The 26808-nt window shown below is 42.5% G+C and overlaps 1 protein-coding gene and 1 pseudogene across 1 annotated transcript in view; both read left to right on the top strand.

Moving 5' to 3' along the window:
• LOC101438733 (sialic acid-binding Ig-like lectin 9) overlaps positions 1–26808 on the top strand; it is a 79589-nt gene that overhangs the window by 51494 nt on the left and 1287 nt on the right. The window lies entirely within an intron of this gene.
• Positions 26–26808, top strand: LOC139436921 (sialic acid-binding Ig-like lectin 6; annotated as a pseudogene).

Below are 26808 nucleotides of genomic sequence, written 5' to 3'. Positions count from 1 at the left end.
CAGCCCCGGGTCCCCCTTCTCAGCGATGCTACTGCTGTTGCCTCTGCTGTGGGCAGGTGAGTGCCCCTGGGGAGAGGGGCAGGGGGTGTTGGGCTGGAACTTGTACCTGGCCTGGTTTCCACAGGGTCCCTGGCTCAGGATTCGCAATTCCAGCTGCAAGTGTGGAGGTCGGTGAAGGTGCAGGAAGGCCAGTGTGTCTTAGTGCTCTGTCAATGCTCCTACCCTCGGGATGGCTGGGCTGACTTTTATCCTGCTCTTGGCCACTCATTCCAGGATGGGACTGATACAGATCAGGATGCTCCAGTGGCCACAAACAACCCATATCAAAAATTCCAAGGGGAGACCCAGGGCCACATCTCGGGGACCCCAGGACTGTCAACTGCTCCCTGGACATCAGAGACTCACGGAGGGGGGGACACGGGGATGTACCTCTTTAGGTTGGAGAGGGGCAGTTTGAAATGGATTTACATATCAGACAATCTCTCTCTGCATGTGAGAGGGCCAAGGAGGGGACATAGGGGGTGGATCCTGGGACCACTGCCCCTCATCCTGGGAGAGCCCCAGGAACAGGACAGAGGCTGGCTGGGAGCAGATGGCTTGTCTGAGGCAGAGGCTGCACTCAGGGGCACACTTGGGGTCCCCACCTCCAGGGCCCAAGGCTCTTTCTCTCTCCTCTCCAGCCCTGGCATCGAGGGGACCCTAGAATCTGGCCACCCCAGGAACATAACCTGCTCTGTGCCAAGGGCATGTGAGTGGGGGATGCCCCCCATGTTCTGGACCAGGGCTGCCCTCATTCCCCTAGGCCAGGACCCACCTCTCCTCCGTGCTCACCTTCACCCCTCAGTCCCAGGACCATGGCACCAGCCTCACCTGCCAGGTGGCCTTCCCTGGAGCTGGGGTGACTGTGGAGAGGACCATCCGGCTCAACATCTCCTGTGAGTGCTGGGCTAGGATGTTGCGTCCCTATGGGTGGAAGGGCTGGGATGGGGCTGGGTCAGGGTTTGCCCCAAAAGGGGCATCCCTTACCCATTTCCATGGCTACTGGCAGGAGAGGCCCAAGGCCCAAATCCCTTTCTGTTCCAGATTATCCCCAGAACATGGCCATCAGCATCTTCTGGGGAAGCAGCCCAGGTAGGAAAGGCTTCTCCTCTCCCGGTTGGATGGAGGTGGGGTTGCTGCCACCCAGCCAAGGCCTTCAGGTCCAGAGCTGCGGTGAGAGGCCAGTGCAGAATCAGACATGGGGGCTGCCAGGGTCGCCCAAACCGCTCTCCACCCCACATTCTGTCTTCACTCACCACAAATTTCTTTTGCCAAATCCAAAAGAAGCTCATTTTTCTTATTCTCTCTGATATTTTACCTCCTCCTGCTTCTTGATATTTTTATTTCTAGAATAGACTTTGTTTTCTAGAGCACATGTAGGAGTACAGAAAAATTACCCAAATCATATTAAATGCCCGTTTTACCTCTGCCCCAGGTTTTCCCTATTTACAACACGTCATATTAGTGTGGAACATTTGTTATAATTGATGAACCAATGTTAGTAAAGTGATATAATTAACTAAACTCTAGGGTTTAAATTAGGTTCACTCTGTTGTGCAGTTCTGTGGTGTTCCATTTTTAATTATGGTCACATCTGTACAACCTGAAAGTCCCATCTGAGCCCCTTCAAGTGTGTGACTCAGTGCTGTCCATGCACTCACAATACTGTGCTGCCCTCACTACCCTCCACTTAGCAAAGCTCTACCCTCACTCCAACTTCTTTAGGTTTCCCCTTGGCCTCTAACTGCATTTACTCACCACACCCCAGCCAGGTAAACTGCCTGCAACTCTCCTGCAGGCCCAGGACCCCAGCAGCCCCCTCACAGGCTGGCAAGGGTCAGCGGGAGGAGAGGGAGCTGCCCAGAGCCTGGCCAGGAGGAGGGCAAGAGCTCAGCCTCCCACAACCCGCCACCTTCACTCTCATTGTCTCTGTTTCTTTACCCCAAAGCCCCCAAGTCCTGAGAAATGCCTCGTTCCTTCCCATCCTGGAGGGCCAGGCTCTCCAGCTGCTCTATGATGCTGACAGCAACCCCCCTGCACAGCTGAGCTTGTTTCAGGCATCCCCAGCCCTTCACGGCTCTACCCTCTCCAACTCAGGGTCCTGGAGCTGCCTCGAGTAGGGGCTGGTGAAGCAGGAGAACTCACCTGCCGAGCTCAGCACCCACTGAGCTCCTTGCACTTCTTGATCTACCTCTCTGTGCTCTGTGAGTGGGGAGCTCTGAGGTCAGGACTCCATGGCATTAGAAAAGCAACAGCCTCCTTGCTGAATCCTCTCTTAACTTCCTACAGACCCTCCTACTTCTGGAGGTGGAGGGTCTGCACTGTAGCTGCTCTTCCCCAACTCAGCAGCCCCATCCCTGCACTAGGGGGAAATGGTATTTTTTTTTAATTGATTTAACTTTATTTTTTATTTTTAATTTTTAAAAATTTTTTAAAATTCATTTTTAAAAAATATTACATTAAAAAAATATGAGATCCCATTCAACCCCACCTCCCCCACCCCAACAGTCCCCCCACAGCAACAGTCTCTCCCATCATCATGACACATCCATTGCATTTGGTAAGTACAACTCTGGGCATCACTGCATCTCATGGTCAATGGTTCACATCATAGCCCATACTCTCCCATGTTCCATCCAGTGGGCCCTGGGAGGATCTACAATGTCCGGTAATTGTCCCTGAAGCACCACCCAGGACAACTCCAAGTCCTGAAAACCCCTCCACATCTCATCTCTTCCTCCCATTCCATGCACCCAGCAGCCACCATGGCTACTTTTCCCACACCAATTCCACATTTTCTCTGTGGACATTGGAATGGTTGTGTCCATTGCACTTCTATATCAAGAGGGGGCTTAGTTTTCACATGGATACTGGATGCAATCCTCCTGCTTTCAGTTGTAGGCACTCTAGGCTCCATGGTGTGGTCGTTGACATTCTTCAACTCCATGTTAGCTGAGTGGGGTAAGTCCAATAAATCAGAGTGTAGGAGTTGAAGTCTGTTGAGGTTCAGGGTGTGGCTATCATATTGTCAGTCCAGAGATTCAAATCCCCTAGATATATCTTAAACCCCACCACCAACTACAATTCCAATAAAGTAGCATGAAAGTCCCGTGAAAAGAGATCCCATCTGAGTCCCGTTCCATCATGCAGAAACACCAGCTCCAAAGAAGGGCCCACTGACATGGCAGTGAACCCCATCAGCCATGACCATAGAACCTGTGGGTCTCTTTAGCTCTCAAAAGAACCAATACCTGGGGTTGTATCTACTTTATCTGTCTCTGAGACTGCTCAGGTGTGCATAAGGGCAATCCTTCTGACAACCTCCAGACTCTTTTTTAGAGACTCATAGCCATATAAACTTATTTCTTCTTTCCATTTCCCCCTTACATTAGGTCAAACAGCATTTTAAAGTCCTGTTATTATATGTAGACAGGGACATTCTGCTGGTCCGCATTGAACCTTTAATTCAAGGTCGTTTTCTAGTTGCATCATCAGTTGGTACTTGGTAGTGATCCCTCAGTGCCAGGGAGGCTCATCCCCGGGTGTCATGTTGCCCCGGCCCATGGGACGGCAATGAAGGCTCAAAACCTGCCGAGAAAGAATGGTGGGACAAGAGACACAAAGAATGACAGCAAGACAGTGTTCTGATCAAGCTGCAAAATTTTATTGAGGGAACTGGGCATATATACTCTAGGGAGGAGGAGGGGTGGTGAGTAAGGTGGTGGAGGCTAGGGATTGGCTGTTGCTGTTGCTGGCGTAAGTGGCAGGGTTCAGGGATTGGTAGCTGCTGTTGCTGGGGTGGAAGGCAGACTTCAGTTTTGCGCCTTGTGCCTGCGAACTGTCTTATCAGTCTGGGCAGTGGCGGGAAACAGAGAACAAAGGAGCAAGGAGGAAGAACAACAAGGAAGTGGGCTCTGCTCTGGTGGCCATGTTACTGGCATTGCTGAACTCAGTGTATACTCGTATTGACTGCTCCCAACATCATGTCCCACGCTGGGGGGAATGCATTGCATTTACATGCTGAGTTTGGCTTCGAGACTGGCCACATTTGAGTAACATGAAGGCTGTCAGGAGTAAACTCCCAGGCACAGTGCTGCTCTAGGCCTTGTTCTTATTTCAGGCATATAGGCTCACAAGCATAGTCATTAGTATCAGGGGCTCACTGTTGGACCCTCATTCCTTCCTGGTTCTTACCATTGCACCTGGGGGACTGCTGCTGCTCCCCTAGGGACCACGACAGAGGGGGCAATGGTTTTTCCAGTTCAGCCAGGCAGGCCCTGGGCCAACAGCCCCTGAGCCTCAGTGGCAGTAGTGGGCAGCAGTTGGGAAGTGTTCCACTAGGGCCCCAGGCTCAGCTCTGAGGCCTAAATGTCCATGGAGCTGACAGTGTCACTGTCCTGTTCCAGGTGGGTCAGGGGTCTGCTGGGGGTGATGCTTGGACCCTGGAGAAATGAAACCCAGAGTTGGGGCCCAGGGCTGTGGTACAAAACTTCAGCCCTGTGATTGGTGCCTGGGTGGTCAGGTCCAGGGCTATAGGGAAAGGGGAGACAGTTGAGTTAATCTTGTAAGGGATTTGGATCCACAAAGACAGGGCAGGAATTGGCAGCTGGTAGCTTGAGCCCATGTATTTGGACTGGGGTTTATTGGAATGTCGATCACCCTTAGGGGAACAAGAGTCCATGGAAGGTTGCGTTGTGAATGCTGTTTGGGGTGCTGTGTGATGGCTCTGTTCTCTGTCTGTCTTTGCCTCCTGTTGAGGTGAGAGTGGGCTCCAGGGTGAAGGGAGGAAGTGGGTTGGGGTGGGGCATGGGTTCCAGAGTGTCACAGCCTCTGAGCTGGAGGAACCTGGAGAGCCTGGGAAAGAAGTTGGGAAGGAGGTTCAGCACTGACACAATCAGCCCCAGATGGGCCAGGCATGGGGTCTGGGGTTAGGGGAAACCCTGGAGTCTGGATTCACCCCTGCCATGCTCAGGCCAACTGGTCAACATTGATGCCTCAGGCTGACAACCTGCAGGAGAAAAGCAGCTTGGATGGCAGGAGACACAAAGGATGGGAACCCAGTTGGGGATTCCTGCTCCCAGGTGAGTGGTGGGGACACCTCCCCTTCATCACGGACACTCACAGTGTCCTTTGGTTTCCCTGGTAGTGCCCAGCCCTCAGTGTCCTGCATCCACGAGTCCCACATCTGGAGGACTTGGAATCCTTCTGAGACTGGGCTCCTTCCCTGGCCCTGCCTGACCCTCCTGGGCACCTTGTCGTCTCTCTTCTGGATGCCTGACCCAACCTCACTTTCTTGACCCATCATTCAGATGTAGTTATTTTCTTGTCTTTCCATGGCATGGACAGCTCTGCTTGAACCAATTGCTTGGAGGAGAGTCAAATGCTTTGGCAGGTGTGTCATGTCCTGGGTGACAGTCCTGCTCCTCCTCAGCCTGTTCCTCCCCTCCATGTTCAGGATCTGCTCTGGATCCTTGTTCTCATTTGTCCCCAAGAGACCTTGCCCTGCTCTGTGTAACTCTCTTCTGGATTTGCCACTCAGTGCCTGGGTCCACTGGCAAAAAAAATGCCTGTCCTTTAAGACAGTAAGTAATTCCTACCCATTCCCTGTGATGATTCCAAGGGGAGGTTGTCACTTCCCTCTCTTTGTCCCTCTAAGCCCAGTATGCATCCCCATCCTCTGGGTTCACCAGGTCAGAGCTGCAGATCCAGGCCTGGATCTCACCCTACAGACTCACATGAGCAACGCCAGGTTGATACAGAACCTTGCTCTCCTCCTGTCCCTGTCCTGTCCTCTCCTATGAATGTGTGCCATTTAATTCACCTCCGGTCCATTAAATCAGCACCAGTGCTTGCTCTCCTCATGGCCCTGTTCTGTTTCATTTCTCCATTTATTTATTTATAATAGAGTATAAAACCATGAATGCTGATAATAACTTCCAGGAACATTGTCCTTATTTCTGATCTATGTCCATCCCAAATAACTTCCATATTTCAGTTCTGTTTATCATTCCTTGGCTTTTTGGGCTGCAACTCATATCATTCTGCCTAAACAATATTTTACAGGAGACAGGACTAGATGGCATCTGAGTGAGTGAACCTTATAATCTCTCCTGCAAAGAAGTGGCTGAGTAGGGTCGGAGTCCTGCCGGAGTAGGATGTTTCAGGGGCTTGCAGGACAGGAAGTGTCTGGACATTGATTTGGCGAGACAGTGACAGAAGTGGTTCTTGCAAGAGGTAGAATTTTGGGTTGCTGGCAAGGAGGTCAGAAGTTGCGGGCAGGACCCTTCCCCCTGGGGTTGGCGGCTGCAACAATCCCTGAAAACTGTTTGTTGTGCATTGGCATTTCCAAACCTGTTTCCCAGATGTTTGGTTCCCAGGTCCATGTCCCCTAAGCCCACGTAGCCCATGCTCCACAGACACACATACCTTGAGTCTGCAATATCCCGGATTTCCCATTCCTGAATCCAGTGCACCCTGAGGTCCGTGATTATCCTAGCTCTCTGCTTTTTTTTTTTTTTTTTTTTTTTTTTTTGAGCTTGGAGGAGCATGCCAGGTGACTTGCAGAGAGCCTGGGAAGAAAAGAGAAGTGCATCTGCTGAGAAAGCCCAATTTACCTAAATGCCGTGGGATAGGAAACTTGGTCTGGGAGAAGGTGGAGTCAGAAAATCAATTAGCCCTTCCCTAGCACACCTAAGGGGGAGGGACTGTAAGACGTGCTTTCCAAACTTCCAATAGCATATTTGAGGTTCCTGGTGAAGTGTAGGTGCTCTCTCACTGGAAATAAAGAGTTATTGTCTTCTGTTTTGAGTTGGTTCACCAAGGACCCATTTGAATCTCCTACTGGGACCCCTCATACAGCTTTTCTGCTGCCCTGGGAGAGAGGGACTGAGGAAGGGAGAAAGGGGGAATGTCAGATCCCTAAGTGTTTTATTTAACTGCAAAGATTCCTAGCTTGAAACTTTTTTTTTTTGGTTATTGCTGCATTGTCTTCTGGATTTTTCTTCGTCTTTATCCCCCAAAGGCCCTTTTCCTTTCTTTTCTTTTTTTCTCTTTTTCTTTTTCTTGCTTGCTTCCCCCCTTTTTGTCCCCTCCCTTTTTTACTCTTTTTCTTCCTTTCTCTTCTTTTTAATTTAATTTAATTTTTTCATATATTAGGTGCTGTAGGGAGTGCTTCACATTTGCTGTGTTTCCTCATTCTCCATTTACTCTTTTCTGTGTGTACTGATTTTGGACACCAACACTATCCCCTTTCCTCTACATCTTTCTATCCTCTATCATCTATTGTTTCTCTTACATTCCACCTCCCTTTGTTTGGTCCCAAATTGTCTGACTTTTTATTTCTAATACCTTTGTTCTGTTTTCTGTCTTTTATTCTCTATATTATTGTCTTTCTTATCTCTTTTCCTCTCTTACAAAAAACACTGGCCTTGTAATTCATACTATATTCCTCCCCATATTCAGTTGGCTCTCTCATTATAGGTACTCTACTTACTGTTATAACTACACAATTTACATGAGTCTAATATCCATTTTCCTAGATCTCACATGGTTCCTCTGTTAACATTTATTACCAATACTACTATTATACATTTACTTTTCTTACTCATTTTGCTTTCCCTGGCCCTAATATTTTCCTTCAAAGTGAACTTAGCCAGCAACAAGAAAATAGAATGAGAAGAACAAAATGACAAAGAGAAGACATAGAGGTATGCAAAAATAAAAACTAATTAAACCCCAAGACTACACAAAGAAGCTAAGGAACTGATCAAACCTGTCAAGATAAAATGATGACCAGACAGCAACAAAAAACTACAAACCAAGCCAATGATCAGGAAAACATGGTCAAATCAAATGAACAAACTGAAAACCAGGAAGAGGAGCAGAACATCGAACAACAGTAATTAAAGCTCTCAAAACATATATTAGTGACCAATTTGATGAAGTGAAGGAAGAGATTAAGAATATGAAGAAAACATTTGGAGAGAATACAGAAAAAATTGCAACCAAGAATACTGTATTCAGCTAAGCTAGCATTCAAAAATGATGGAGAGTTCAAAATATTCACAGATAAACAGAAACTAAGAAAGTATGCCAACAAGAACCCTGCCCTTCAAGAAATACTAAAGGGAGTTCTGCAGGAAGAAAGAAAAAACAGGAGAGACAGAGAAGGAGGAGAATGTGAGAACAACTAAAAACACAAAAAGAGAAGAAAAAACAAACAAAATATGACAAACACAAGTACAAAGAAAATATGGCTAATATAAATAATTCCTTGAAAGTAATAACACTGAATGCCAATGGATTAAAGTCACCTGTCAAAAGATTCAGACTGGAAAATTGGATAAGGAAATATGACCAATCTATATGCTGTATACAAGAAACACATCTTAGAACCAGGGATTCAATGAGGTTGAAAGTGAATGGCTGGAAAACAATCTTACAAGAAAACTATAACCAAAAAAAGGGCAGAAGTAGCTGTATTAACATCAGACAAAATAGACTTTAAATGCAAAACAATTGTGAGAGACAAAGATGGACTCTCCATATTAGTGAAAGGGACAATCTTTTAAGAACAATGAACAATCATAAACATTTATGCTCCTAACAAGGGTGCCTCCAAATACGTGAGAGAAACAATGGAAAAACTAAGTGAAAGAATAGATGCCTCTACAAGTATAGTGGGGGAACTTTAATACATCCCTATCAACTTTGGACAAAACATCTCAAAAGAGAATCAGTAAAGTAACACAAATTTGAACAGTATATTAGAGACGCTGGATCTAATATAAACATATTCAGAACATTACACCCAAATAGAGAAGGATATACATTTTTCTCAAGTGCACATGGATCATTCTCCAAGATAGACCATATACTAGGCCACAAAGAAAGTCTCAATGAATTCAGAAAGATCAAAATCATACAAAATAATTTCTCTGACCACAGTGGAGGGAAACTGGAAATTTGCAAGGGTCAGAGGCCCAGATTTGGCACCAAGATTTGGAAATTAAACAACACACTCTTAGAAAAACAGTGGGTCAAAGAGGAAATCTCAAAAGAAATCAATAACTACCTTGAACCTAGTGAAAATGATAACACAACATACTAAAACTTATGGGATGCAGCAAAAGCATTACTGAGAGGGAAATTTATATCCATAAATTCATACATCTGAAAAGAAGAAAGAGTTAAAATTGAAGAACTAATTGCATACTTGGAGGAATTAGTAAGAAAACAGCCAAGTAACCACAAAGGAAGAATAAACAAAGAAATAACAAAGATCACAGCAGAACTAAATGAAATAGAAAATAAGAAAGCACTTGAAAAGCTAAACAAAACCAAGAGCTGGTTCTTTGAGAAGATCAATAAAATTGCATACCCTTAGCTAGACTAACAAAGAAAAAAAAGAGAGAAGATGCTAATGTACAAAATAAGAAATGAGATAGGAGATATCACCACTGATCCCACAGAAATGAAGCCTATCATAAAAGGATATTTTGAAAAACTATATTTCAACAAGAAGGACAATTTAGAGGAAATGGATAAATTCCTAGAAACACATAAGCAACCTATATTAACAAAAGAAGAATTTGATGATCTCAACAAACCAATCACAAGTAAAGAGATAGAATCAGTCATTAAAAATCTCCCAACTAAGAAGAGCCCCGGGCCAGACGGCTTCACAGGTGAATTGTACAAATCATTCCAGAAAGAACTAACACCAATCTTGCTGAAACCCTTCCAAAAAATCAAAACAGAAGGAACATTGCCTAACTCATTCTATGATGCCAACATTACCCTAGTACCAAAGCCAAACAAAGACACCACAAGAAAGGAAAATTACAGACTAGTCTCTCTAGTGAACTTAGACATGAAAATCCTCAACTAAATACTTGCCAAGCATATTCAACAACACATTAAATGAATTATACAACATGACCAATTGGGATTCACTCCTGGTATGCAAGGATGGTTCAACATAAGAAAATCAGTCAGTGTAATACACGACATAAACAGATTGAAGGAAAAAAATCACATGATCATATCTATAGATGGAGAAAAAGCATTTGACAAAATACAGAACCCATTCTTGAAAAAAACACTGCGAAAGATCAGAATAAAAGGAAATTTTCTGAACATGATAAAGGGTATATGAAAAGCCCACAGCAAACAGCATTTACAATGGTGAAATCCTAAAATCTTTCCATCTAAGATCAGGAACAAGACAAGGATGCCCACTATCACCCCTTCTATTTAACATTGTGTTAGAAGTACTTGCTCGAGCACTGAGGCAAGAATCAGACATAAAAGGCATCCAAATTGGGAAGGAAGAAGTCAGAATTTCATTATTTGCATATGACATGATCCTATACATAGAAAACCCTGAGAATTCTACAACAAAGCTTCTATAACTATAAATCAGTTCAGTAAAGTTGCAGGTTAAAAGATCAATGTGCAAGAAAGAGTAGCATTTCTGTAGACCAATAATGAGCAAGCTCAGGAGGAAATCAAGAAACAAATACCATTTACAATAGTAAATAAAAAATTCAAACACCTAGGAATAAATTTAACTAAAGATGTAAAACACTTATAAAGATGTAAAACACTTATACACAGAGAAATACACAATACTGTTCAAGGAAATCAAAGAAGACCTAAATAAATGGAAGAATATTCCCTGTTCATGGATAGGAAGACTAAATATTTTTAAGATGTCTATCCTACCAAAACTAATATACACATTCAATGCAATCCCAATAAAATTGAACACAGCATTCTTTAATGAACTAGAAAAACTAACTATGAAATTTATTTGGAAAGGAAAGAGGCCCCAACTAGCCAAAGACATATTGAAAAAGAAAAATGAAATTGGAAGAATCAACTGTTAGGCCTCAAAGCAAGACCTTTATGGATAACCAGAGATGGCATGAAGAAAACTTCAACATGAGAGTTAGGCAAACTCACATTTATTACATCTGCAGAGGTAAGGAGCCAAGGCCAGTCCAAAGTGATTCAGACCTGACTCCCTGTGCTGCAGTTTCACTCTTCTTAAATATCCAAGTTACTACTTAGCATTTGCTTTGATTATGCTTTAGTTTTTATACCTATGGATGAACACACATAGCTGGTTATGTAATTGTATGATTAGCATGTTCAGGAAATCATGCTTGCACATACATTGCAAGATCAATAAAAGGGTGGATAATTCCACCCCTGGGTGGGAATTTTACTATGTTAATTAAGCAAGTTGAAGTGAGAACAGCAAGGGGCTGCTTCTGTGCAGGTCTGGCCAACTGGTTGAAGCTGGTTTTCATACTTCATTGCTTCAGCAGGATATTCTTGACCACCAAAAGTGGAATTTGGCTTAAAGAGAGGGCTCATTACCTTCTGATTTACATATAATTCTTTTCTTTGTATCCTAGCAACAGGGAGAGAAACAAGTTACTTTCAGGTATTCAGTCATCCTACATCCATCAACACTACTTGACTTCAAAAGATACTACAAAGCTATAGTAGTGAAAACAGCATGTTATTGGCACAAGAAAAGACACGCTGACCAATGGAACCACATTGAGACTTCTGATATAGAGCCTCATGTATACAGTCCTACAATATTCAATAAAGCCACCAAACCCTCTCAACTGGGAGAGAATGGCCTCTTCAACAAATGGTGCCTGGAGAAATGGGTATCCATATGTAAAGGAATGAAAGATGATTACCATCTCACACGTCATACAAAAATTAAATCAAGATGGATCAAAGACCTAAATGTAAGAGCCAAGACCATGAAGACTTTGGAAAGCAGTGTAGGGGAACATCTACAAGACCTTGTAATAGGAAATGGCTTCATGAACGTCACACCAAAAGCACGAGCAGCAAAAGAACAAATAGATAAATGGGACTTCCTCAAAATTAAAGCCTTCTGCACCTCAAAAGAGTCTGTCAAGAAAGTGAAAAGAGAGCCTACACAATGGGAGAAAATATTTGGTAACCATATATCTGATAGAGAGTTATATCCTGCATGTATAAAGAACTCCTATATCTTGAAAATAAAAAGACAAACAATTCATTTAAAAAATGGGAAAAAGATTTGAACAGATGCTTCTCCAAAGAAGTACAAATGGCTAAAAAGCACATTAAAAAATGCTCAGAATCTCTAGTTATTAGGGAAATGCAAATCAATACTACAATGAGGGTGGCGGACTTGGCCCAGTGGTTAGGGTGTCTGCCTACCACATGGGAGGTCCACAGTTCAAGCCCTGGGCCACCTTGACCTATGTGGAGCTGGCCCATGCGTAGTGCTGATGTGCACAGGGAGTGCCCTGCCATGCAGGAGTGTCCCCTGTGTGGGGGAGCCCCACGCACAAGGAGTGCACCCCATGGGGAGAGCTGCCCAGTGGGAAAGAAAGTGCAGCCTGCCCAGGAATGGTGCTGCACACACGGAGAGCTGACACAAGATGACACAACAAAGGGAAACACAGATTCCCGTGCTGCTGACAACAACAGAAGCAGACAAAGAAGGAAACGCAGCAAATAGACACAGAGAGCAGACAACCGGGGTGGGCGGGGAGGAGAGAGAAATAAATGAATAAATAAATCTTAAAAAAAATACTACAATGAGATACCATCTTACTACCATAAGACTGGCAGCTATCAAAAAAAAATCAGAAGACTACAAATGTTGGAGAGGATGTGGAGGAATGGGAACACTCATCCACTGCTGGTGGGAATGCAGAAGGATCCAGTCATTCTGGAGGATAGTTTGGCAGTTTCTCAAAAATCTAGCTATAGATTTGCCATATGACCCAGCAATTCCACTGCTGGGTATATAGTGAGAAGAATAGAAAACAAGGACTCTAACTGATATATGCACACCAATGTACATAAGGGCATAGTTCACTATTGCCAAAAGTTGGAGTCAACCCAAATGCCCATCAACAGATGAATGGATAAATAAAATGTGGTATATACATACAAAAGAATACTACTCAGCTTTAAGAACGAATACAGTACAAACACATGTGATAACATGGATGAATCTTGAGAACCTTATGTTGAGTGAAGCAACCCAGGCATTGAAGTACAAATACTATATGACCTCTCTGATATGAAATAAGTAAACCAAACTGTCCCAGAGACCTAGGGACTGGATGATAGGCTTAAAGGAATTTGGTGTGTAGAGAAAGGTTGTGAGCTGACACCTACCTGGGTGAAATCTATGATAAGCTGGAGGTAAATATTTGTGCAGGGAAGGAATAAAATGGGGGCATAGGGATACCTTTGGGTGGGATTTTGCAGGCTTGAGGGGGGCTAGGAATGGGAGGATGGGTGATATTGCTCATGAAATTGGGGGGAGGGTGGGGGAACATTTGAACATAGGAGATTGTCAGGTATTTGGTTGAGAGTATAATGTTTAGAAAATTTCTTAAAAAATATAGTAAGGAAGGTTACCTGTTTAAGATGCGTAAAGGGGAGAATCTGACACAGTACAGACTTCTAGGGAGTGTGTGAGTGCTCATTTTGTCATAGTAGGTTATATCATCGGATGGAAACCCATACAATTAGAGTGAAGGTATACCCACATCATGGGGGGGACTCACGTTTCAAATAGAGGGAATTGTATCTCTCAAGAGAAATGATGACTCTCATTGTGTTAGGGCAGTCGAACATGTCAAGCCCTCAATGTTGTTGCAAGTATCTCTGAACATGGCCCTTCAAGCAATGAAGGTTGATTGTCACTGTGGGCCCTGAGGGGAGGGGAAAGAGGTATTGAACAGATGGAATCAGTGTAACTGTGGGGCAATGGAAGCATTCCACAACATAATGCCAGGATGGATATAGGACATGTTAAATTACACCAATAATATATAGGGGCCTATAGGCTAAAATGTAAATCATAATGTAAAACATAAGATAACTAAAAATTTAGAAAATTGTATAGTCTAAAATATAAACCATAATGTAAACCCAAGTTTAACCTTGTTTGAAAGCTCTTGTCTCAATATCTGTTCATCAGTTGCAATAAATATATTATGAACATGTAAAAACATTATTGCTGGCAAAGGGACAAAGTGTTTGATGTTGGATATGTGGTAGTAAAGTATATTGTATATATGAATTACTATGATTTAAAACTTTTGTGAAGACAAGCTTAATAATTAGAAGAAATAAAAGGAAAGGACATAGACACTGAGGAAGACATGGAAGAAGTTGCCTTGCCAAAGTGCATATAAGACAACACTTATTGCAGTGATGGAAGCCAAAACATCAAAAACAAAGCTTTTTAATTTTTAAATTTTTTGATACCCCAATTTATTTTTACTTTAATTTTTCTAAATCAGTATGTATTCTATATCTAACCTTTAAACCCATCACTGTATTCCATTTCACTATTAATGGAAACTGGAAATATATTGGGCTTCATTCTTGAAGTTTTGGACAATGGCAGGGGAGGAATACTGGTGTGGGATGTTATTGATAGGGCATACAATGTTGGGAGGGAGTTCTCCAGGGCATATATACAGGGTTCATAACAATGTTTGGATATTTTCATAGTGGTTACAGTTAAAAATGATAACTGAGGGAGTGCTGAGTTCCTAGCCAGGGGAGCTCTATCATATTCCCTAATGGAACAGCAACAATCCCCCAAGTGCAATAGCTAAGACCGATAAAGAAGGATGTTCCAACAATGAGCCCTTGATCCTAATGACTATGCTTGTGAACCTGTGTGCCTGAAATAAGAACAAGGCCTAGACCTACAAGGTGCCTAAGAGTTACCTCCTGACATCCTCCATGTTGCTCAAATGTGGTCAGTCTCAAAGCCAAACTCAGCATGTAAATGCATTGCCTTCCCCCCAGCATGGAACATGACTCCTGGGGATGAGCCTCCCTGGCACTGAGGGATTCCTACCAAGTACCAGCTGATGATGTAACTAGAAAATGACCTTGAATAAAAACACCAAGTTAGATCAGCAGAATATCTCAGCCTACATGTAATATCAGGAGTTAAAATTCTTTTTCACCAGAATAAAAGGGGGAATTGGAAAGGACAAATGACTTTATATGGATATGAGTCTCCAAAAAAAGTGCCAAGAGTTTATCAGAGGGTTGCCCTTATGCACACCTCAGCAGAGTCCCAGAGACAGATAAAGTAGGTACAACCCCAGGTGTTGGTTCTCCTGAGGTCTACAGAGACCCACACGTTCTATGGTCATGGCAGATGGAGTTCAGTGCCATGTCAGTTGGCCCTACTTTGGAGTTTGTGTTTCTGAGTGTGATGGAGTTGGACTCAGGTGTGATCTTTGTTCACAACCTCTCCTGTTACTTTTACCGGACCTGTGGTTGTCGCTGGGGATTGGTGTATACTCAGGGGACTTGAATCTCTGGACTGTCCAAGTGATAGCCAGGCCCTGAGCCTCCACAGACTTGCAACTCCTACCCTCTGGTTTATTGAATTTACCCAGCAAGCTAACATGGAGTTGAAAAAGGTCAACCACTACAACAGAGAGCCAAGAGTGCCTACAACTGAAAGCAGGAGAATTGCATCCATCATCTAAGTGGAATCTAAGCACCCTCTCGATATAGAGGTGGAGTGGACATAACCACCCCAGGGTCCACAGTATAGAGGAATAGAATATGGATTTGAGTGGACTTACTGATATTCTATTCTGGAACTATCATGATTAGTAATGGAAGTAAATGCAGCATTGATGTGTTGAAATTTGCCACGGTAGCTGCTGAGGGTAGGGATTGGGAAGAAGAGATGTGATGTGGGGGTATTTTTAGGACATGGAGTTGTCCTTGGTGGTACTGCAGGGACAGTTACTGGACATTATATGTCCTCCCATGGTCCATTTGGTGGAGTGGGGGAGAGTGCAAACTATAATGTGGAGCATTGACTGTGTTCTGCTGCAGTGCTCAGAGAAGTATTCGCCAAGTGCAATGAATATCCCATGATGATGGAGGAGGTTATTCTTATGGGAAGAGTGAGGTGAAGGGGATGGGGGGTATATGAGGATCTCATATTTTTTTAATGCTACATTAAAAAAATTAAATAAAGACAAAGAAACACAAAACAAAACAAAACAAACAAAACCAATATATTGATTGCATTAGCTAATTTAGTGACTTTCTAACAAGGATGTTATGCCAAATGTATTCTTAGGAGTGTACTTTTTCCACTGAAACTTACCTGATGATTCATCCCTGTTTTCATGTGTAGCTATAGTTCATTAATTTCTACTGCCATTTAATAATATGGCAGATGGATATTACAACCTGCTTGCTTTGTATTTCATGTTGATGTTATTTAGATTGACTCCAGTTGAGCTGTCCTGAGCATTCTTATTTACCCCTCATTGTGTTCATAGGCAGAGGTTTCTCTGGGGCATATACCTAATATGAAATTATGAGTCACAGGGTATGTGAATGTCTTTACAGGTGTCTTGGTTTTCCAGGCTGACAAATACCACAGAATGGGTTGAAATTTATTGGCTTCTGGTTTTGAGGCTAGGAGAAGTAGAAAACTGAGGCACCAACAAGGCAATGCTTTCTTCCCAAAGTCTGTGGTGTTCTGGGTTGCCTTGCTCCTTGACTTGGGTCCCTGCCTCGTGGTACATGGTGATGTCCTCTCCTTCCTCCTCAGGTTACATGGATTTTCAGCTTTGGCTTCTCCCGTGGCTTTCCCTGGCCGTGTCTGAATTTCTTCTGCCTCTAAAGGACCTCATTCAGGTGGATAAAGACCCAACCTCATCCAAATGGTCCACATCTTAACTAAAAAGAACTTCAAAAGGTCCTATTTGCAATGGGTTCATCATAGCAGATTGTGGAGTGAGATTAAGAACATGTCTAAAACGGGTTGCAAAGTTAAACCTACCATAGAAGGTAAAACCCAGTGATTTTACAAAATGGTATACTAATGTACCTGCCTGCCAGCCTTGTCACAGAGATTCTGATGATTCACATCCTCTCCAGCACTTGGCTTTTCAACACTTCCAAATTTTTACCAGTACAATCAAGATAGCACAGTATCTTATTTCAGCCTTGATTGACTTTTTCTTGAGTACTAGTTCCCATGCATACATTGACGCATTTATTGACTATATGCATCCCTCTTGTATGAATCATGTCCTCTCCATTGCCCAATTTTTTCTATTGGAAAATTGTCCTTTCCTATCTGGTCTGTAGGAGGTCATTACATACATTCAATACAAAATTATGTTAGTTATATATATTGTAAATAACTTCTTTTAATGTGTGGCTTGTCATTTCATGTTTCTTAAGTAGACTTTTGCTGAACTTAAGTCTTTAATTTTGATGTAATCACATTAATTAAACTCTTTTAGAGAGTGATTTTTGTGCCATGTTAAAGAAAATATATCCTGCTCCATGAGCAGAAATATATACACGTAGATTTTCTACAGAACACTTAAAATGTTTGCTTTTGACTTGCAGGTCATTAAGGTCTTAATCATTGTAGAGCTGAGATTTGTGTATTGTGTTAACAGCGAATCTGTTCCCATGATTTCTGCGTGGAAGAGCATTTTCCCCTCCACCTTTTACAGGATAATCCCTCTTAATAAAGTTGGAGAAAAATGAATTGTGGGTTAGGACCGTGATTTCCAAATCATTATATATAGTGTCAAATACATCTTTATTAATCAAAATAGGAGTCATTACAATCAACACATTTTTGACAATGAAAAGTAAGTTTGCTTTTCCTGTAGCATAAAAACCTGTGGTTTTGGATTTGACAAACTCTTGGAAATCATTTTCTACATTCTCCTGATTGTGGAGATGTTTTCCCTGCAAAAATTGTTGAGATGTTTGAAGAAGTGGTAGTTGGTAGGTGAGAGCTCAGGTGAATATGGTGGATGAGGCAAAATTTAGTAGTCCAGTTCATTAAAATTGGAAGCATTGGTTGTGCAATGGGTGGCCAGATGTTGTCTTGGAGAAGAATTGGGCCCTTTCTGTTGACTGTTGGCATCAGCAGGTGTTGTAGTTTATGGTGCATGTCATAATTTTGCTCATCATTCTTTTCAGATGTACTGGTTTCGCTGGATTCAGAAAGCCATAGTGGATTAGACCAGCAGCAGACCACCAAACCATGAGCAAGATGTTTTTGGTGCAAGCTTGGCTTGTGAAGTGCTTTGGAGCTTCTTTTTGGTTTAACTGCTGAGCAGCTCATCACCATTTATAGTATAACATTCACTTTTCAACACACATTATAAGATGATGGAGAAATGGCCCATTGTTGTGTAGAATATGAGAAGCTGACACTTTAAAATGATGTTTTATTTAAATTTTTAGTCAGCTCATGGTACACCCACTTATGGAGCTTTTTCACCTCTCCAATTTCCTTCAAAAGCTGAATGACCATAGAATGGTCAACACTGAGTTCTTTAGCAACTTCTGTGTAGTTTAAGAGGATCAGCTTCAAGTATTGCTCTCATTTGGTCGTTGTCAACTACTGATGTCTGGTCAATATCCTCCTCATCTTCCAGGCTCTCATCTCCTTTGCAAAACTTCTTGAACCCCCACTACACTGTATGTTCATTAGCAAATGGGTTATTGATGTTGTGAGTTGTCTCCACTACTTTATGACCCATTTTGAACTCAAGGAAGAAAATTGCTCATATTTGCCTTTTTCTAACAACATTTCCATAGTCTAAAATAAATATAAAATAAAAGCAAGTATTAAGTCCTTAAAAAAAGTGAGAAATACACATTAAAATCATGTATAACATAACCACATTTAAGATTGTATGCCAATATCAAACGGCAAATTTCAAGAATGCAAAATCACAATTACTTTTAGAACAACCTAATATTACATAGATTTGCCATGCCAATAATTTTTGGAAAATATTTCATCAACATAAAATTTTTAGCTCTATCCACAAATTATAATGTACATTTTCATCACCATATTGTTCTAACATTTAAAAATTCATAGTAATATTTCTTCTTCAATTTACCAGCTATTTGGCATACTTCTTTAAATTTCCAAATGTAGGTGTCTTTTTGTCTTTTTGTCATTAATTTTAACTGAACTGAATATTTCTCAGAGGAAGTGAATTATGTGATACCTATTATTTGACGTTCTGTGGCCTAATACAAGATCAATTTTTGTAACTGTTTCATGGAGCTTGAGAGGAATGTTTTTAATTTATGGTTGCATGATTCAGAAATGCAGAGCTTAAATCTTCCACATCTTTGCTGGTTTTTGCCTAGTTAACCTAAGGATAATTGAAAGATAATGTGGTGACATCTTCTATCATGTTGACATAGTTAACAATTTCTTCCCCCAGCTCTCTAAATTTCACTTTATTCATCCCCTCTCCCCCTAATGCTTTCATTTGACTTAAAGTGTATTTAGTGGGGTTTTGGGATGGCTCTACCAGCTTGCTTTTGGGTAGGAATAGCCTGACGTACCTTTTCCCCATCCTTTTACTTTCAGCTTTTCCTCATGCTTCTTTCCTGCTTATTTCTCATACAGATCCACAAGTTGATATCCCAGCTCTTTAATTTCTTTTTCAGTTTTATGTTCTGCCATTTCCCCCAACTACTATGTTCTGTACTTCAACTTTTTTTATTTTTTGTGTTTCATATCTTTCTTATAAGGGTCACAATATCTCATTCTTCTCTCACTTTCCTAATCATTCTTTCTCTTTAGCCATTTCTCATCTGTCCCAGGCTGTAGACTCCACTGTATCCTTGAATAGACACAAACATCAGTTTATTTTTTATTTTTATTTTTTTTTATTGACTTTGTAATAATATTACATTAAAAATATATATGTGAGGTCCCATTCAACCCCACACCCCCACCCCACCTCTCCCCCCCCCCCCCCCAGCAACACTCCCTCCCATCATCATGACACATCCATTGGATTTGGTAAGTACATCTTTGGGCACCTCTGCACCTCATAGTCAATGGTCCACATCATGGCCCATACTCTCCCCCATTCCATCCAGTGGGCCCTGTGAGGATATACAATGTCCGGTGATTGCCTCTGAAGCACCATCCAGGGCAGCTCCATGTCCCAAAGATGCCTCCACCTCTCATCTCTTCCTGCCTTTCCCCATACCCATCAGCCACCATGTCCACTTTTCCCAATCCAATGCCACCTCTTCTATGTGGACATTGGATACAAACATCAGTTTAAAACACTCTTTCATTTCCCATATATTTCTCACATATTTTTATTTATTTATTTTATTTTCCTCATCCCATAATTCCCTATATGGCTTCTCCTTGGTTGATCTTGGGGAATATGACCTTTTGTGTACACTCAACCCTACCTTGCTAGGAATTGTGAGGTATCGTTTCCATTATTTTACTTCAGATTTTCAGCACCCATGTTGTGTTTTGTGAATCCTCTTGTAGTCAGTGCAGTATTGTGGTAAAGTATGTACCCTCCTGCATTTCCCTTCGGACAAGCTTTGTGTCCTTGACCTAAGGAGGAACAAGCTGTGACCTGTATTTCTCTTCTGTACTGTGGGATGTTAATAGCAGTTGTACCTCGGGGTTTTTGAAACAGTGTCTGGCATGGATGAGGACAGAAGTCTTTGTTGCTAGTTAGTATCATTCCTGAGTACACAGAGACCAGGCCCATATGAGAAATCATCAAAAGCCACAGCCTTGCCTGGAGAGAACGTGGTGTTCTCTGGGTCTGAGGCTTTAAAAATTGATGGTCTTCTTGGCCAATGATGTGTGAATCCAGTGGTATATGTGGACAAACATGGGATTTGTGTCCAAGAGAACTGAGTCAGATCCATCTATTGCAATTATGGAGCAAATCACTTTCTCTGTGAGGCTCTGGGCCCCACTTTACTGTTCTGCAGAGCGGGCAAGTAAACCCCATGAATTACATGTAAAACAGTCAAGAAAAAGTCCTAGGTAGTTAATGCTAGTTTTTTCTGCCTTGAACAAAAATCTTCTGCTGACAATTTCTCCTGAGGTCAGTGGGCCCCAATCTCAGAGGCCAAAGGCTTGTGCTGTATCAGCCCTGCTCAGTACTATTCCATGACTCCCCAAATAAAGTAAATGCCTTCAACTTTCTATTCAATGCTCTACATGACTGTGGTCCATGAAAACATCTCCAACTTCATTTCTTACCCATCACCTGTATTCCATATCTATTCAGCAAATTCTTCTTAGATGTCCTTGCCTCCATTTTCTTCAATTAATCTCAATAAAATCTGTGAAAATCAATGACTAAGCAAATTTCCTGAGAGTTGCTCAGAAAATGACAGGTTACATTTAAAGAGCACAGTTAGACTGTTGACTGATTTTTTCAGGAGCAGTGTTAGAAGCGTGCATGCAGTGGAATAGTGTGTTTGATATCTATAAAGAGGTAAGTTAGTTTAGAAATCATTATCAATGAAAACAGGTTTTAAACTGGAGGATAAAGAAAGATACTTTAAGACAAAAAATGTGAGAATTGGGAAGTGGATATGCCTCAAGCATTTGGGCACCCGTCTCCCATGAGGGAGATTCTGGGTTTGGTTTCTGGCACCTCCTAGAAAAGATGAGCAGACAACAAGTAGACTCAAGAAACAGAGACATTGGATAGTCAGACGAGGAAGCCATCTCATGGGGAGAGGGAAATGTGAGAGATCATAACAAAGAGTCTTCAAAGGAAATTCTAAAGGATATAATTCAGGCATCTGGAATCCTTCAGAGGCAAAAAGGAATAAAAACCTTAAGAAATCGGCAAATATGTGAGCAAAAAACCACAAACATTTCTGGTAAAAAACAGTGACATTTGTAGATGGTGTGTATAAAATATAACATTGAATTACCAGACTGTAATCAGATATAATTCAGGAGAGAGCAAATAGAATTTAGGTGGTTCATAAACAATAGTGCACTGCACCTCCAGGAGTAGGTGTTGAAGGGGTCTGCTCCACCAGCCCCTGTGCCTTATTTGTACTTTCTGGACCTGCTGAATCCAAGGTCATGGACACAATTTAATTGATGATGGGCAGCTGCTCCACATGCCCAACTCAGGCTAGGTGGGTCATCTGTCATTTCATTCCTAATGGGTGGTCCATATCACATATTCATTTGATAGCCAATGGTCAGTCATTTGGTCTCTACCAGGGCCCAGTAATATGTCAGATATGCCCTGTTCTAAAAAAGAGAGCATAGCTTTGCAACAAAAATCCCAAGGGCTCACTAGACAGTGTGCACAGAATTTCTAATGTCCCAGATACCTCAAGTAGAATTTGATGTTCTGAGGTCTAACCCCAAAGTTGTAAATCTTCTTGCTTTAAAGGCTGGACTTGCGGTATGACCTTCCCTTGCTCTACAACCAACATAAACAGGAAGCATTAAGGGTTACATGAAAAACGGTTTAGAGCAGCAGATCTACTGGAGTATCCCTTGCTTCTAAAATACAAAGATGGCTTCCAAACAAGGGCCTCTTTTATAGGATTGGGTGATTGCCACTTCATCCTTGCATCTCTTTACAGTCAATGTGTCCACCTCGTCTCTAAGGCTTCAGTGTTGCCTTCAGCATTTACCACTCTAGCATCCCATCATCCCTGTTAAAATCAGAGCTCCATGTCAATTGCACTATTTCTCTCTGTCTTCCCCAGCCTGAACATGATAGCCCCCATGGAGCTTTATACAGATAACCTGTGCTCTCCTTACTAATGTTTTACTCCATGGAAAGTATCAGGGGGAGTGGATGTGAAGGTTACACATGATAGATCCACCCCAACATTTTTATCTCCCAAAACCTTTGGTTTAATTTCCTCTGTGTTATACCAAGAATGCTCTGGCATCAACCTCATTATTGAGTTCATGTTATTTGTGTCCATGTGTATCAAATTGTCTCAGTCAGACACCCAAGTGAATGCTGAGCCGTTTGACAACTTCATGAACTCAATTATATCCATCTTCATTCATTAAGAACCCAAATTAATAAATTTGGTTCAATCTAGTGATATTTGATATTCCTTGGTTTCACATCCTTAGAATTCATTTTCACATATAATCCAGATTTTTGCCCATATAAATCAGCAAATCTTACTATTCTTTTAGTTTAGAATCCACTCAGGGTTGATACATTGTTTATCCTGTTAGAAGAGGCTGACATTTGCTTCTTGGTTTAGAGGGAATAAGGGATGATTGGGATGGTTTCTGTGAGGGATCTAAACACCTTCCTCTTAGGCAAAGGCCCCAAGTGGAATTATTATAGGACCTGCAAGCAAGAAAGACTAATCTATTTAGACCTAGGAAAGTAGGCTAGCTTTTCTGACAGAGAGTCTCAAAAGTACTTGGGAGTGTAAAGAAGAAACACAAATAGGAAAAAAAATACACATGAAGAAATGCTCAACATCACTAATGATTAGGGAAAAGCAAATAAAAACTACAAGATATCATTTCCCATATATCAGAATGGCCACTATGAAAAAGACAGAGAACTACAAGTGTTGGAGAGGATGTGGAGAAATAGGAACACAAGTTCACTGTTGGTGGGAATGCAGAATGGTACTACCTGGTTGGCAGTTCCTAAAGAAGTTGAATATATATGTTGCCACCTGATCCTGCAATATCACTAGTGGTATATACCCGGAAGAATTGAGAGCAGTGTCAGTGTGCACAGCAATGTTCATAGCAGCATTATTCATGATTGCCAAAAGTGGGAAATAATCCAGTTTTAATAAACTGGTGACTAGATAAACAAACTGTGGTCTATTACATGATGGAATATTATGCAGCTATAAGAAGAAATGAAGCCATAAAGTATATGACAACCTGAAGTGGAAGGACATATGTTGAGCAAAGCAAAAGCAAGCCAGACACAAAAAAACAAATACTGTATGATTTAGTTACTATGACCAAATATATTGTGTGACATATTGTCTGATTCAAAAGAATTTTATATGTATATATATATCCAGTACATTTAAGTGAGAAATGTATTTATTTAATTATTTAATGGTGTTTTATACTTATATTTAAATTACTTGTATTTTCAATTATTAAATGTACAAAATAAAGTTTAAAATAAAATACTTGGGGTTGGGGGGTGGAATTCAAGGTTCTCAGCTTCATCCAAAACCGTCCATCTCTTTTCCAATTCTCAGCCTCTTGAGCTTTTCCAATTACTCCTAAATGTCATATAAAGGACCTGGGAAAATCTCGGTTTCAAGTTACACCGAAATTCCTCAACCAATGCAATTAAATCTTGGGTCTGACTTTCTGCATTTGCACCTACAGTCAAATGGGATGGGATAATTTTGGAGCCACAGGACAGTTTGTCATCTTTGACAACAATTTGACCTAAGAGATAACCTCTGACTGGAAGATGGCTTCTAGTCCGTTTCCCAGTGCATCAAGAAGCAAAGCGTCCTTTGTGGTCAATAGTGTCACCACAGCAGCGAGCAGCAGTAGCTGCTGGTCCTGCAAGGCACGAGCCCTGGAGGCTCTTCATCACAATCAACCACAAGAGATGATTTCATGAATCATGATGCCATTGCACATAGACTTTGACCATCTAAGGAAGAAACAACAAGAAACTTTTTCAAGCCTTCTCAGTGGATGGGGACACACACACCTATTTGGTGAAGTGAAACACGAACCTGATACCACAACCTGACCAGAACATTCTGGGAAAATAAAATTGGAGATCAATATTCATCATGAACATGTAAAAATACTTACAAAAAAATTAAGCAAAGAAAATGACCCATAAAAAAATTGTTCCTCAATAAGAGAACTCATGGAACAAGACTGCCAAATCTTCAAGGTTTAAATAATTCCAATTATGGACTCTTCAGATATGTGAAATCAGGAGAAAAGACATCCTGCAAAGATGCGTAGGTGTGCAATGATTTTCTGCAAGTCACTGTCCTCTCTGAAGCTTGTTGCATCTTTCTGCAGAGGAAGGAAGTAGGAATGGCTAGTCACTAAGGACCTCTCTGTTGATCTGTGGGTCTGAACTTCTGTGGACCTTCATGTCTACTCCCACTGGTGGCCTGTTGGAGCATCCACGTTTTTCCCATGTAATTTTTCTTTAGCCTGAGAGACCGTGGAATAAACATCCCCAGTGTATGGTGTAGCACTTTCTTTATTTTTATTTTTAAAATTTTTATTAATCTCTCATCTTGTACATGAACTGTGTCTTTCTTATATTTATAAACTCTTTATTATTCTGGTTATTTCAATAACAGTAATGGCCTTCCTTTCATTATTGTACATTGCTAATATTTAGAAAATGTATCCTGTTTGTGGATGTTGACAATGATGGCTCACAGATTCTGTAATTGCTCAGACAATAATAAGTTCAGGGTATGCATAAGTCTTGTCTTTTCTTCACCATTATCACTCTATCTTTGGTCCTGGCATCTTTCCAAAGTAGACAAACAAGTGGCCAGTAAGTTTAAGAAAAGATGCTCAATGATATTCAACATTTGGGACATGAATATCAAAAGCACAATGAGACACCATTTCACACCCAATCGATGTTATTATCTAAAAAATGGGAAATAGCAAGTGCTGGAGAGGATGCTGAGAAATTGAAACTCTAGAGAGTTGTGGGAATGTAAAGTGGGGCACACACCATGGAAAGCAATGTGTGAGTTCCTCAGAAAGTTGCATATAAAAATCCCATATGATCCAGCAATTTCACTTCCAGGTACATAGGCCAATCTTCCACCCACCTGCAGCAGATTCTCTCCCTGATGATGGTCTTCCCCATTGACCCCAGGACAAAGCCCCAGCCCCACAGCTGTTCTGTACTGATGCCTCCTTGGCCTCCCTCCAGTAGCAGGTGCAGTTCTGGCCCCCCTGCCTGGCTGCCTCAGTGTCTTTACCCCTCTCTTGCCTCCAACTGAGACACCCTCCCACCATGTGCTGATAGCACCATCCCCTCATCCTTCTAGTCCCAGCTCAGCCTCCCCTTTCTCCCTGAAGCCTAAGCCTGATCTGGACCCAAGGTCATCTAACCATTTCATCCCATATTCACCCACTCCTGAGCCTTGCCATATGGTTGTGAGCACTCTCTGTCTGTGGGTGGGGGCAAGGGAGAGCACGGGGATGTACTTCTCTAGGGTGGAGAGGGCAGCTAAGGTGAAATATAGTTACATAAATAGCCAGCTGTCGGTGCAGGTGACAAGTAAGGAGTGTGTCATGGAGAGGACACAGGGGCTGGATCTTGAGTGGCACCGGGGCAGGGCTGACCTGGGACCCCTGCTCCTCATCCTGGAGAGGGGCTGGGGATAAAGCAAGGCTGGTCTCAGGGGAAGAGCTGGAGCAAGCCTGAGGCTCCTCTGGGGCTCACCTTGGCACCCTCTCCTCCTGGTCTTGCATCACTGCTCCCCCCCCACCATCCCTGACCCACACGCCTGACTCCAGATCCCTGTGACCCTTGAGTCCAGCAATGCCAGCACCCTGAACTGCTGCATGCCCTGGGTCTTTGGAAAGATGCCCTCCAACTTCTCTTGGACTCCAGGCACCCTCACTGCCCTGGGCCCCAGCACCTGCATCTCCTCCATGCTCACCCTCACCCCACTGCCCCAGGACCATGGCACCAGCCTGACCTGCCAGGTGGCCTTCCCTGGAGCTGGGGTGGCTGTGGAGAGGCCCGTCCGGCTCCACGTCTCCTGTGGGTGCTGGGCCAGGACGCCAGGTCCCTGCGGGCGGAGAGGGCGGAGGGTCAGGGCCCGGACACTGGGCGCTGGTGCCGGAATCTGGGCTGTGAAGGTGAGGGGTCGCCTGCCTCCACCATGCTCCCCTCGCTGGCCCTGGGGTAG

This window comes from Dasypus novemcinctus, chromosome 18 (genome assembly GCF_030445035.2).
Source record: "Dasypus novemcinctus isolate mDasNov1 chromosome 18, mDasNov1.1.hap2, whole genome shotgun sequence".
In the NCBI taxonomy this organism is placed as follows: domain Eukaryota; kingdom Metazoa; phylum Chordata; class Mammalia; order Cingulata; family Dasypodidae; genus Dasypus; species Dasypus novemcinctus.
Note: the sequence above shows the minus strand (reverse complement) of the source record. Positions and strands in the feature narration are given on the sequence as shown.